The sequence below is a fragment of the Typopeltis vanoorti genome, chromosome 17 (assembly GCF_054136105.1).
Source record: "Typopeltis vanoorti isolate ZY-2024b chromosome 17, IOZ_Tvanoo_1.0, whole genome shotgun sequence".
Lineage (NCBI taxonomy): Eukaryota > Metazoa > Arthropoda > Arachnida > Uropygi > Thelyphonidae > Typopeltis > Typopeltis vanoorti.
This window is the reverse complement of record NC_143565.1, coordinates 105,470,844-105,483,076: the sequence shown is the minus strand read 5'-3', so window position 1 is coordinate 105,483,076 and position 12,233 is coordinate 105,470,844. Positions and strand designations below refer to the sequence as shown.

Below are 12,233 nucleotides of genomic sequence, written 5' to 3'. Positions count from 1 at the left end.
TTGCGCTATGGAGGTGCTAAAGATGTCCTATTTAAATACAAGATGTCCTACAAAATCCAACTCTCTCCACACAATTAATTTAACAGTTAAAATAGTGTGAGCCAGAGCTGCTCAACACTGCAATAGATATTTCAGGGGGGGGGGGGTTAAGAGACACCCACTGTATCTGCCTGTCTTCCTCATACCTTGATCTACACATATTACATATAAGATTATAAATACTATGCATGCACTGTGAATTGATAATAAGTTTTAACAAAATGGCAAACAGAATAAATCAATTTCATCTTAAGCAATCACTGCAGAGGCCAAACAAAGCCTTCACTACAGTGAAGTATCACTGATAGGGCACAAGTTTAGATCCTACTGAAATGCAAAGTCTCAACTTCTAAATTTTATTAAGATCTAAATAGAAATTAGAGAAAAGAAAAACTAAATGATAACATGAAATAACCCCATATTTGCTTACTGGATGCCTAAAGCAGCAAAGAAGAGACTTTTGGCTTATCAGAGTAGAGTTCCTAAAGTGCTATGAGTTTTCAAATTTTTAGCATGGGGAGCAGTTGACAAAAAAACCAAACTATACTGAATAACTACAACATTCAACTTTCAGAAGAAAAATTACCCAGAATGTAGATTTTCAAATCAGTATTCAAAAGGACTCAATGAAAATGTCAGACTCAATGAAAGTGAGACATTAAGAATTCCTTTGGCTAAAAGTGCTTTTACATCAGCACCAAGTTTTCAGTCTGGCTTCCAATGAAAATCCAAACATCTGAAACTGCCATCTGAGTCAGTGAAAGCATTATAATATACAAATTAAAAACATCAGATGATGTGATACTTACCAAGAATACAGTATAGTACTATGCTGCAAAGCACCAAGACAAAATGAAGAAAGCTCAGCATCCATCTTTTTCAAATGTTTTACTTTGTGCAAATTTTAATTTTTCTTTAGCTTGGTTTAAAAAAATACTTCTAGATTTGGTCATAAAGATATATAGCAAAAGTACTGTACTCCTTCCTTTTCTCAACCCATTTATCAAATGTGCATCTATACAAGCTTGGATTTTAAAAACTATTAAAATAAACATTTAAAAATAATTGTACGCACAGAGTGAATGCAATCCCATGTATCCTATGGAAGAAGATGGAAATATAAGGACATGAGTAACAACTGAAGCCATGGCTATGTCAGTTATCATCTACCTCAACTATCTATCCAAATTACACTTTACATGAATCTTGTAATAAGAGCACATGTGATCATCGAAATCTGATAGTCCATGCCAGAATACCAAACCTAGAAGTCCCTCTTCATGAACTGTTTTGGCAAAAAATTTTATGCTTTGCTGCATTTACACGCTATCTTTATCACTCCCCAAATTCTGATAGCTACACTGAAACTCAAATTTCCTAAACATCCAAAACAGTGTAATCAAATTAATTTAGATCTACAATGATCTGTGATGTTAAATTTTAAATTTAAAAGTGTAAAATTACTGGCTGCTGGTAGTAATTTAATACAAATTTCTTAGGATGAAGAACTGATGAGAACCTACAGGAGTGACCAAGATGGTGACAGATCCATGTAACATTCCCTTTGCAGATAAACTGAAGATTTGTGGGTAATAAATATTAGTTGATTGATGAAGAATAAATTTTTCTATAAGTAACAAGAAAACAAGGCCACTTCTGGAAATTGTGTAGGTGTGTGTGGTCAAAGAAACAAGGACCAGAGATTTTTTGCATGGAGTAGTGAATGAGATGAATGAGTCACAGAAGTAGTTGAATGTTGTCAGTGATTACTAACAAAGGAATTCAAGGAGGCATAAGATATGCATTGTGTGAATAATATGGAACCCCTGTGATGCCTTTTGATTCCATGCAAAGGCCCACATAATTGTTGTACATCTCTCTACCATAATACCAGATAATTCTACTAACATCCTGGATTTCTAACTTTTTTTTTTAAAGCAAATCCAAACATGAAAGAATACAAAATCTATAACACACTGCTACAGATGTATGGACAGGAGAAAGAAGGCACTGACTGTCACATTTCTAAAACATCTGAAAGTTAAGACACTGGTCAATTCTGGCTATAAGACAGAATGAAGGAGGTTGTTCCATCATTGTCTTTTGGTTTAAACTAGTGTTTCCAAACATGAGACAATTAGAAAATAATGCTGCATTTGTCATCTCACCACCAATAGTCAAAAAAATCACCACTGTCAGCAATAAATCATTGATGTCACAAGCAAAACCTATAAAGATGACTTTCCGAGTTTAGCTGGCAACACTAGTACAGCAGTCAACATAAATGTGTTAATTTCATTTTTAAAAAAGAAATTCATTTTTGTTTTTACTTGAACATTAACTTTGTGCAGTTTTTGTTGTAGAAAAAACGAGGCACGTTTATGTATTTTTTTATGTATTGTCAATTTTTTTTATATAAAATTTTTACATGTTGTTAGTTTTCTGGTTACTCAAAAGTTGCAATACTATCAATTTAAATAAAATCAGCACTTTGTCACAATTGTATTAGGTTCACATCTGACAGAAATTCATTCATTCTTAAAATGAAATAATTTCATTTTTTTTAAAAATGAAAATGAAAGGATAAATGTGTTAAGGTTAGATTAGCATCTGTTACTTCTGAAAAGTAAACCATGCAAAGTTAACTTTGTGCAGTTTTTTTGTTGTAGAAAAAACAAGGCACATTTATTTTTTTTTTTTATGCTAGCAGACTTTTTTTTTTTATAACATTTTTATGTGTTAGTTTTCCAGTTACCCAAAAGTTGCAATACTATCAATTTATATAAAATCAGCACTTTATTTATTAATGTCTTAATAAATAAGCACTTAATTTCACAATTGTATTAGGTTCACATTTGACAGTTGAAAATGAACAATCTCTCATTAAATTTTCTTTTTCTCTGCTTGTGATAATAGACTTAAAATTTCACATTTTTATTATTTTAACTTTTTATTTATTATGTGTTTGTATAAATACATGTTATATGCCATTAATCCACACATGCATACAGAATACTTTATAAATCTATTTTTTTCCTTTCAATTGTTAACCCCATGCATAAAATGAGTAGTACAAGCAAGAAAAAAGTCAATATTCAGATGAGTATTTGAAGTTTGGTTTCATACCCACTGCTCAGTATGAATGGTCACTATTCTGTCTATTGTGCTAACACTGCTTGACCAATGAATCAATGAAAAAGTTGTCTCAAAGCATGTTTGAAGGCAAAACATAGTACTTATGTGAACTATGATTTGAACCAATTTAAGTCTCTAAAGGTGAAGTTCAAGAAAAGATCAACAATAGATTCATTGTTCTCTAAGCGAACTGTTACCTAAAATCGTACTCTTGAAACTAGTTATGAAATTTCCCTGCTCATAGCTAAATCAGGAAAAAATATATACTATAGGGAAGGATTTAATTAAGCCAGCAATATCAACTTTTCTCAAAACAGTTCTGGAGAAAGATGACAAAAGATATCAAAAGGAATGCCACTGAGCAATAACACTGTTAGCAAAAGGATAGATGAGATGACCAAAGATGTGGAAACACAACTTGTTGAAAAGTTGAGATCAAGGAAATTCTCAATACAGATGGATGAATCAACTATAAGAGATAGTGAGGCTGTATTGATGGCCTATGTAAGATATATTGACAATGATGAATTTACTGAAGAGATGCTGTTCTGTGAAGCATTGAAAACCACTACTACTGCCATTGATATATACAATAAACTTAAATTATTTAGATGAGGCTCAAATATCAATGAAAAATATTAAATCTTGTGCTACAAATGATGCTCCTGTTATGATGGGCAAGAAACGTGCCTGTTTAAAATTAATGAAGGATGACAATTCTGAAATGTTGCTTGTGCAGTGTTATTCACAGAGAAAATTTCCAAAAAAATTTCACATGTTCTAAATGAGACATTGAATTCAGTTATAAAATGTATCAACACTATCAAAGCTAATGTCAAATGCGAGCATCTCTTCAATTTTGTGAGGATAAAAAACTGCTTCACAGTGAAGTGAGATGGCTGTCACAGGGGAATTGCCTGAGAAGATTCATGGAACTATTTGATATTCTTAGTGTGATGATCAAGCATTTGCGAGTTATTTGGCAGATATCTTTGAAAAGCTGAATATGTTAAATAAGCAACTGCACGGAGCAAATAAGATCCTTGTCGATGTGAAGGCTAAGATATTTGGCTTCATTGCATTTGAGTCGAGTTCAATTTATGTTTTATATAGATGAATATAAAATTTATATTCGTTGAAGAAAATCAAAATTAAAAAAAAAAAAACAGTTTTATCTACGTTCCTTTTTTTATTTGAAGTACCTATTTATATTATACTTTTTCAGAACTTGGTTGATTATTATGCCAAAAGGAGCATCAAAATTTTTGAGGCATGATCCTAAAAAGGTTGGGAACTAATGGTTTAAACCAATACAATTTGATTGGATAAATCCTAAATCGTCAGCTCATTCTTTTTCAATCATCATACAGGTAGATTACTAATGGGCGCACAACAAGGTGAGACTGGGCATTAGGTTAGAAGCCTTGTCAATTCTGCATATTCCTTAAAAAAAGGCTATGTGGAAATCTCTCAATTATTTAACTTTAATCCTTAACCCTTGTAAAGAAATTGAGTCTGAGCAGTTCAATCTGGCATTATTCAAAGTCTGATGTGGGATGTCATACCTAACAAATGTGCTCAGGCTATGCTTACGATATGATAGGACTTGTGCGGTTTGAACAGTTAAGGTGGCCAACTGAGGTTGCCAGTTATGGAGAACATCATTTACATCTTTCCCTATCAATGTTGATAGAAACTTTTGCAAGTATTATGTTTGTTTTCTAGTGCAAGATTTTTTGGGATATGTAGTAAAACCATTTACTGCAGATCCCAAAAGAAGATTTAAATACAGATTAAGGACATGCAGTGAGAGGTGAAAGAGTATCCAAATAAAGAAAACCAAGTCTGTGTATATGTGGCCTTGACAATTTCTCCTGCATACTGACTTCCTGTAAGCACAATTTGGCAGAATAAAAGTAGCAATAGGATTATTTGCTAACAATTTCACAGCTGCACCTAGCATGAGAGATGTCTAGTTCCATAAAATGTATTTTTCACTAGAGATGTCAGCCCCCACGTCATAAATATTTTTCTTTTGAAATCCTTCAGCCAGCTATTCTCAGTCATGTCCTTAGATTTCTACTTTCCTGCTTAAAACAAATCATCATCATCATCATCATCAAATTCCTGCCATGTACCCTCAAGGGGTGTAGAGGATATGACAGTACTACATGAAAAAATTACATCATTACTAACTTCCTATCTACAATTTTCCTCCAAATAAGTCTGTTACTTGTCAAGACTCCAACATTATCAGATCTTATATTTCTATCGTCTAAGGCACTTTGTACCGTATCGATCCACCTATATCTTGGTCTTCCTCTGGGTCGTTTCCCTGCCAACCTGGCAGAGAACACTTGTTTTGCTAATCTTTCCTCTCCCATTCTATTTAAGTGACCATACCATCTGAGATTAGCTCTGCTAACACATTCCTGGATGCTGACAATGTCAAGTTCTTTCCTAATATCCTCATTTTTAATATGATATTGCCATTGATGCCATCTGTTCACGCCTCTAATCTTTCTCAGGACTCTCATATCTGCGGTCTCTAGTCTTTGGTCAAGTGTTTTACTTCTGACCCAGCTCTCAGATCCATAAGTTAAAATTGGTTTGAACACAGTCTTGTATACAGCTAATTTAGTGTTCCGACTAATTTCTTTCTTATTCCATATGAATTTATTCAATTGACTTCCCACGATACCAGCTTTGCTGATTCTGTTGTCTATTTCTATATTTAGTTTACCATCTTCAGTAAAAATTGTGCCTAAGTAGCTGAAATGTTTTACTTGTTCCACAGGTTCTCCATTCACAACACAGTTGACATTTTCAATGATTCTGCCTATTTTCATTGTCTTTGTCTTTTTATTGCTGACCTTCATACCATATCTATTACAACAGCTATTCAATTTAGTCAGAGAATCTTGCAGACTTGTAGCGGATTTATTTAGAAGTATAACATCATCCGCATAAAGCAAAGAGCTGACATTAACATCTCCAATTTTGATATCAGGTTTAATACCACATTCCTTCATAATGTGATCCATATAGATAATGAATAACAGAGGGGATAATGTACATCCTTGTCTCACACCAGATTTCACATTAAACCATCTTCCTGTACTTCCTTCAATTCTAACTGCTGACTCACAACTCAAATAAAGACTAAGTATTGCTTGATATAATGCCCCATTGACACCATATAACTGCAGCGTATTGAATAGCTTCTCTCTTGGCACCTTGTCATATGCCTTTTCCAAATCGACAAAACTTAAATACAGATCTTTGTTATATTCCCATGCTTTCTCGACTATTTGTCGTAAAGTGAAGATCTGATCCTGACAGCCTCTATTTGGCCTGAATCCAGCTTGTTCTTCACCAAGCTTTTCTTCCACAATTCTTCTCAACCGTTTCTCAAGTATACTTGCATAGATCTTGCCAGGAACACTCAGTAGGGAAATACCTCTGTAATTCTCACATTCAGTTTTATTTCCCTTTTTATATATGGGTACTATGAGAGCTCTACTCCAATCATTGGGAATTCGTCCCTCTGTCCAGGCTTTCTGAACTATGCAGTGCAGCCACTGTAAGACTCTTATACCACCATACTTCAGCATTTCTGGTCGAATATCATCTACTCCTGCTGCCTTTCCACATTTCAAGCCTTTGATGGCATTTTCTACTTCAAGTATGGATATGTATTCCTGACTGCATGCCTGGTCAGTGTTTTTTATCACTGTGCTGTCATCACTGCTTGTTTCATTTAGCAGTTTTTCAAAGTAATTACTCCATACTTCAAGGATATCTTTTTCTCCTGTTTTCATTTCACCTTTATCATCTCTAATTCCTTTTACAGCACTCTTTCCTCCATTCCTAAGCTTCTTCAACAACCTCCAGAATATTTTGCCACCTTCTTGATATTTATTTTCTATATTCTTGCCAAAGTCCTCCCATGACTTTTGTTTAGCTAGTTTTACACACTGTTTAGCTTTCTTACATTTGTCTCTGTATTCTGTAAGAGTAAAAGCTGACTTATTTGCCAGGAACTTTTGATATGCTTTCTTCTTTTCCTTCACTGCCTCTTTAACTTCCTGTGTCCACCAGGGAGTTCTGATTTTTTTATCTTTGCACACAACCTCACCACATGCCTCTCTGGCAGAATCAATCAATGTTTCCTTCAGAGTTTGCCACTGAATCTCCAAGGTTTGATTCCTGTTCTCAAACTCTTTCATTTTCTTTTCAATAATATTTCTGTATTTTAGTCTACAGTTTACATCTGAGAGCTGCTCAACTTTTATTCGCTTTAAAACTTTCTTACATGTTATTCTTTTCAATATGAAATTCAATTTTATCCTGCTCAAGACTAAATAGTGATCACTTCCAATTTCAAATCCTCTGTACACTCTGGTGTCCTGCACCAGGGAGAAAACATCACTATCAACAATAACATACTCAATGAGACTTTTCTTATTCCTAGCCTCTTCTCTCCATGTGAATTTGTGCACATTTTTATGTTGGAACATGGTGTTAGTAATAACCAGTCCATGTCCTGAGCAGAAATCCAACAGATATTTGCCATTATTATTAGCTTTGCTCTTTTCTCCAAATTTTCCCAAAATATTTTTGTATGTCTCACAATCATTTCCTACTCTACTATTTAGATCCCCAACAAGGACCAACTTTTCCTTTTTCATTGTGTCAGTTGCTTTTTCTAAAGCCTCAAAAAATTCCTCCACTTCTACCTTAGTAGAACCTTCTGTGGGACCATAGGCACAAATAAGTCTCATTGTCCAGTTCCCCATTCTCATATTTGCCCACATTACTCTACTTGAGACTGACTGCCATTCAAGAAGATTAGCCTCGTATTTTGTGTTGAATACTATGGCTACTCCTTCTTTTCCTTGATTGTTATTGCCTGAATATAACATTTTGTATTTATTGCTCAGAAAGATCTCACCAGTTTTGGTCTTTTTTGTTTCAGTCACCCCTATTATGTCGATCTGGTACTTATCGAATTCCTCAGCTAGCTCCATTTCTTTGCCATTCAGGCTTCTTACGTTGATAGTACCGATCTTTAACTCTGGTGATGTTGAGTTGGGGTTTGTTTTCAGATTTGTTCCAGTAGCTGACTTTTCGCTGTTCGCCCTGGTTCCCTGGTGAAAACAAATCAACTGATTAAAACAAATCAACTGATTTAATCCTTGTGTGAATGAGAACCTTCATCTTGAACCCTACCCCAAACACCGGTAGATACATTCACATCACCTCTGCTCTCAACAGTATGAAATTGTTGAAACTTTATATTACAGGCCTAAATTAACTAGATCAGATAACAGTGTCCTCTCCAACTTCACAAAACTTTAGCCAATGACTACAATTCCTACCATATTCAAAAAATATTAAATCCCAAACCAACATACCCTCTCCTGAATAGACTACACTAAAGCTATCACTATTCTATATATCCAAGACATCTGAAAAATTAACAAATATAGTTTAAAAAAATATAACCTTTCAACCACTTATAGACCATATAAAAAATTAGCATCTCTTATCTGTTCCTAAGACCAGTACAGTCCCTAGGTATTTATCAAGTTCCTTATAGTTGTAAACTATCCTACTATGACCAAGCAGGCAGGGCTGCCAACATAAGGATTATACCCATTTCCATCACTACAGTCACTCAGGACTTGCTGACCATGCTTTTGGACACCTACCATAGAATACACCGGAAGAAAGCCACTCCATTGCAGCAAATATAAATAAGAAACTTTTCCTTGATCGTGCCTTAAGAAACTACCTACCGTCAACAAATTGCCCCAAATCTGGGAAGTTCTCATCCTCTGAACATCAGCCCAACAGTCAAGGAAGCCCAATTTAACTCACTGGGGAGGGCACTATTTAGAAGATCATGTTGGAGGTTTAATGGAAAATTTACAGCACTGGGAAAGGATTAAAATAATTTTAATGCTTCCAATATTTCATCTCAGTCACTGAGACATCTTCTGGGATTACAAATAACTTTTGTAACAACCCACTCAAATACAATACAATACTAAGTCATCCTTAATACCACAAAATATAATCAAAAAATGGAGATTATTCTCTGCGATTGCACTAGAACATGATCTCGCAAAAACACAAGTTAAAAAATTTAAAAAAAAAACTTGCTTAAAGTATCCTCCTGGCTGCCAGACATTACAAAAAAACGCAAACCTTTCAGTTCTCCCCCCCCTCCCCCCATGGATATATGGTTTACCAAAAATCCACAAACCTAATTTCCCTTCCCTGCCAACACCTATAGTAGATGCCATTGATGCACCTTGCCACAAACTGTCTAAGCAGCTGGCTAACTCTGACACCACTCACTGGTCTTACCACATCCTATGTAAAAAACTACCCACTTTAAAACTTTAATTGAAAATCTAACTTAAAATAATACAGATATATTGGCGAGCTTTTGACAAATTGTTTACCAATATTCCCTTAAATGACACCTAATACGCTTAAAAAAACATTTTTCCTTCTGATATCTTGGAGCTCTTTTCCTTTGCCATCAATTCTGGTTAATTACTTTGGAAGAACAAAATCTATAGATAGAGAAAACTGCTATGAGCCCCCCCCCCCCCCTTGCCAATTTTTAAATGGAAAATTTTGAAAAACGAGCCTGACTCAGCCCCTCTCAAATCTATCTGGCTAAGATAAGTAGATGTTCTCTATTTGGCCTCATGGCCCAGACACCTTCCTTAGTCACCTCAATAGCCTACATCAAAGAATCCAATTGATGGTGGAAAAAGAAAATAACAATAGTTTACCCTTCCTAGACACCTTAGTAACACACCTTCCTTCTCTGTATATAGAAACCTACTCAACACAGGCAGATATATTCACAAATTCTCCTGCCACCACCCATCTCAATAATATGGCATTATTAAAACTCTAACCAATGGAGCCCACAAGTTTTGTTCCAGTGGAACCTCCCTTTCAACCAAACTCAACCACGTACACAACACCTTCCTTCCTTTCCAATGGCTACAGCGATTACAGAATTAATCTGTTCCTCTCCAATTCCCAGGCCATCTCTTAAGAACTTCAGAAATGCCATCACCATACCGTACATCTGTGGCACATCAGAAAAAATAGCCAGGTCCTTAAAAAAGTACAACCTCCACACAGCGTTGAAGCCCCACCATAAATTTACTACTCTTATTTGTTTCAAAGATCAGCTCCTTCCTCTCTCTTGGTGCCTGGAGTATATAAAGTACCCAGTTCCTGCAAGCTACTTACTTCAGACAGACTGGCAGATCAGCAACCATTCAGATAGTCATGATTGCAGATTTGTTCTCCTATGGTTAATTTGGCCTTGCAGACATGTTTTGGATACAACCCATGGGATCTCCTGGAGAAAACCCACCATGCTCCACCATAATAAATTCAAAAAAGAAACTGTTTTTAGAATCTGTGGCAGCACTCAGAAATCAACCAAATTTAAATAAATACAATTGCATAAAACTTCCCAAAATTTGGGAAGCATCAATTATCAGAGAATCCACTTTACATCCTAGGTCACCTACAAATGCCCATAGAGGGTGCACCACCTAGATAGGACTATAATCACCCACATGTTTCACTTAGTATTGTATTTGAGTGTGTTGTTACAAAAGTTATCTGTAATGAAAGATGTCTTAGATGTCACCAGAAGATGTCTCAGTGACCGGGATGAAATATCGGAAGCATTAAAATTAGTTTTAATCCTTTCCCAGTGCTGTAAATATTCCATTAAACCTCCAATGATGTCCTCACAGCATTTCAACTTCAACACACTCACTATTTAGGACTTTAGGTCTACTCTCAGTTGACATGCTTCTCATCTTCATTACTTAGTCTAGTGTCTGAATGTATGTATATATCTGATATTCTGTTCCATGATTATGGCAATTTGACTTTGCTGAAATATTATAAGTATTAATTAAATTTATTTTAGTTAATATTAGTCTGCACTGTAATTTCCTTAAAAATGGTTACTCCAATGCAAACCAATAGCAAACATCAAAAGACCCTAGTTGTGAATTTCTTTGGTAGTATGCTTGAAATTGTAATTATACTTGACTGAAGTTTCTTGTTCAGTACTTTACCAAAGTGTAAGCAAAGGTTGTGCACTTGAGTATATTCAACACTAGGCTATTTATATAAATAGTCTGGTCTAAAAGACCAATCACAAACATCCATGGCAGGATATAAATCTACAGCTGCTGGAGAGCAGGTAAGCTAGCCTCTTGGTCAACCAACCTTTTATGTATGAATATCTTAAGAACAAAATTGCCTAGGAATAAAAGTATAGGGTTCTATCCCTAAAAAGAAGATTCTATGACAGACTGTATATTAAATTCGCATCAAGATTTGAAGAGAGTGAAAATGCAGGGGAGGGACAGAAAAAAAGACAACTATCATATTTCTGGGATAAGTATGATAAGTTAGTATACTGAGAGTCGACCGTATCGATAAGTCACTCACTATAAGAACCCACATCCAAAGCCTACAGCAACAATGCAATGTTAATGGAAATTCAATAAAGTAAACTTTATATCATAAACTGAGAATTGCCTAGGAATAGAAGTATAGGATTCTATCCCTAAAAAGAAGATTCTATGATAGGCTTTTTATTAAATTAGCATCAAGATTTGAAGAGAGTTAAAATGTGGGGGGGGGGACAGAAAAAAAAAGACAACTATCATATTTCTGGGATAAGGGATAAGTAAACAAACTTAGCATACTGAGAGTTGACTATCAATAAGTCACTTATTGATACAGTCGATAAGAACCCACATCCAAAGCCTACAGCAACAATGCAATGTTAATTGAAATTCAATAAAGTAAACTTTATATCATAAACTATTTTTTATTACATGTTTGCTATAGCGAGCAAACTTTACCTGATCTTAAAATTTACTTAAGAAAAACCTTTAATAATGCAATGTTAATGATTAACCCATTTTATCCCTGCATCACTGATTAATAATAGTTTCCATCAAAGCTCTTCATGAAGGTTCAAAAAAAGTATA

At 34.8% G+C, this 12,233-nt stretch overlaps 1 protein-coding gene across 1 annotated transcript in view; it reads right to left on the bottom strand.

Annotated features, from left to right (window-relative positions):
* The window catches only part of Snx6 (sorting nexin 6), a 210,360-nt gene that overhangs the window by 121,625 nt on the left and 76,502 nt on the right, over positions 1–12,233 (bottom strand). The gene's annotated exons all lie outside the window — the stretch shown is intronic.